This window comes from Gavialis gangeticus, unplaced genomic scaffold (assembly GCF_001723915.1).
Source record: "Gavialis gangeticus isolate Ggan-Ray unplaced genomic scaffold, GavGan_comp1, whole genome shotgun sequence".
NCBI classification, from domain to species: Eukaryota; Metazoa; Chordata; order Crocodylia; family Gavialidae; genus Gavialis; species Gavialis gangeticus.
The window spans coordinates 65,001,196-65,003,967 of NW_017729031.1; positions in this window are offsets into that span (position 1 = coordinate 65,001,196).

Genomic DNA, 2,772 nt, shown 5'->3' on the forward strand with positions numbered 1-2,772 from the left:
GACTAGAAATAACGGTCACAAGCTGGCAGAGGGTAGATTCAGACTAGATATCAGGAGGCGCTACTTCACTGTCAGGGCAGCTAGGATCTGGAACCAACTTCCAAGAGTAGTGGTGCTGGCTCCTACCCTGGGGGTCTTTAAGAGGAGGCTAGATGAACACCTTGCTGGGGTTGTTTGACCCCAGTACTTTTTCCTGCCATGGCAGGGGGTCGAACTTGATGATCTGCTCAGGTCCCTTCCGACTCTACCAACTATGAATGTTTTCAAGTATGGCCATATTATTTTCTGTATTTGTACAAAAGTCAATTCAGGACTTAAACATCAAACACACTTCTGACTAATTCAACATTTCTGGAATACAGTGCTCACAAGCTATGAGCTCCATCTATGAGCTGGAATAACATGTTTAAAAGAATCCTCCACAAGCCATCTGCAAATTCTTCTGTATGTTATTTGATAACTGTAGATTACGTTAACTATGCTCGGAAAGAAGATGCAAAACATGCATCAAAGCAAGTATGTGGAATTGCTATTTTGGGAACAATTTCTGACTACAATTGACAGACAGTGGGTTCCTACGAAGCTAGGAGGCATTTACTTCCTCAGCAACTTATCCTCCGATGGTTTGTACCTTCCATAGTTAGTGTCCTCAGCTGAAGAGAAATGTTTTTCCTCATGGCCTGAAACTATTACAGCCAGTTCTGGAACAGTCAGAGATTACATCAAAGAGCCACAGAATTCTAGCTGCTACAGCTTTTATTCCCTATTAGCTTTTTGTGCTTATGAAAGCAAAAATAGATAATTAAGTTTCAAGTCATACAAAGTGTGACCAAATGCTATATAAGCCTTTTCTGGCAGTGATTTGCCATACCTATGTTACAGTACAGACTAACACATTATAATTTGATGAAGAGAGAGGAATCATCAGGTTAAAGTATCTTCCAAACTGAATTTTCTTATCTGTTAAGGAAGGCTTGAACAAAAATAAATACATACTACACTTTTTCCTTGGTGTTTGGTTCTTAGTTACTATTTCTAATTCAGTATTACTTTCTGGATTGCATCCATTAGGATTATTTGCAGCAAAGTTACAAGAAAGTGTCTGTTACAATAAATATGGCTACATTAAAAACAGCAGTAACATCCAATCCTGACAATCTCTCTACTGGCAAGAGCCAAAGAAGTCTATAACCTGGGAGAAGAACTGTTTTTGGTATAGATAGTTACATCTTAGTTAATACAATTAGAAGACTGAAGCTCAACTTACTTTATTCTTCCCAGAAAACACAGTGTATAGCTAGCTGATCAAAGACTCACACAAGACTTATTAACAACCTTGCACATTTTAAGGTTTAGTTGCCTGCTCTGAAGTTGAACTCCTAGCTTTGCTGCATGTACTATATGAATAGGGCCTGGGCTAAATCACAGGCCCAGCTCGCAAAATGGGTCCTTTAATTTTGGAGTTTCCTCTGTACATCCCCGTCCCCAACTGGAGAAGGGGCCCATTAGCCCCACCACTTATCCCTGATGGCTGGGAGGTGGAAGTCGCAGTTTTGCCTCATCTGCTTGGCAGCAAGCGGCGTAAGGCAAAAACTGTGACATATTTAAAACGGCAGTTTTCGCCTTCCGGTCATTAGGAGCAAGTGGTGAGTGGCAGAGCCAATGGGTCCCTCAACCAATCAGTGGCGGGGGAGGGAGGGGGCACAGGTGTGCACGAGGGGAACTCCAAGATTAAAGGAGCTGCTGCACCACGAGCTGGACCTGCAATTTAAATGAGGCCCTAACTATGCATCCCTCAAGCTTGATAATTTAGTTTGTAACAGTTAACTCTTCAGGGCAAGGTCCATCCCCTTGTGTTATCTGTTCATTCCCCAGCACAACTAAGTCTCTATTTTTGGTTGGGTGCTCTAGGAACTACCAGCACAAAGATCCAGCAGTTTTTTATACTGTTTCCACTGATCAGAAACATAACTTCACACCTTAGCACTCCTCTTCCTTTTGGTCACCTAAGCTCAGTCTTTTCCCAACTGTAAATGTTGTATTGCATATGCCAGTTATTAGAATATCACTTAATAGAATTAGACCATATTCAAAATGCCCAAAACACATGACAAAGTATTGTGACATGGCACTACTATGCGGCACATGGTACTTTAGAGAATCAGCTGCCTATTACTTGAATCAGAATCAAAATTTTCAACTGTAACCTAAACAAACAAGCTTTTTCACCCAGTGGCTAAGTAACATACATTGAAACTATAAGAACTTTCTTGTTTAGATTCTACATGGGATTTTTTTTTAAAACTTTGCTCACTTTAATTTACCCTGACTTTTTAAATTTCTGGTAACCAGTATATCTAATAAGTTTTATCCAACTTGACTCTGAAAATGCTCTGCCCAATGTGACTCTAATAATTGGCGAACACTGTAGAACAGCAGCTCCCAGAACAGAAAAGAGTGCTGGAATAGAAATGGGACTTCACATGAATAAACATTAATATTCACAATATTCCTATTCCCCAAAAGAATAGAGATCTCTGAATGTCCCTAAGGTGGAACAGCAAAGCATGGTCTAGGGTAGCGATGGCCAACCTCTGATATGAGTGGCACAGGCAGCCTCTGTGTGGCATGTGACAGACTGAGCAGAGAGAATAAAGCAAAGGAAGGGGATCATAGTGACACCTGGAAAGGAAACAGGCTTAGGGTAGACAAGCAAATGAATAAAACTGATTTGTTTTTAATAGGGGTGCAATGATAGAGATTTTTGAGGCC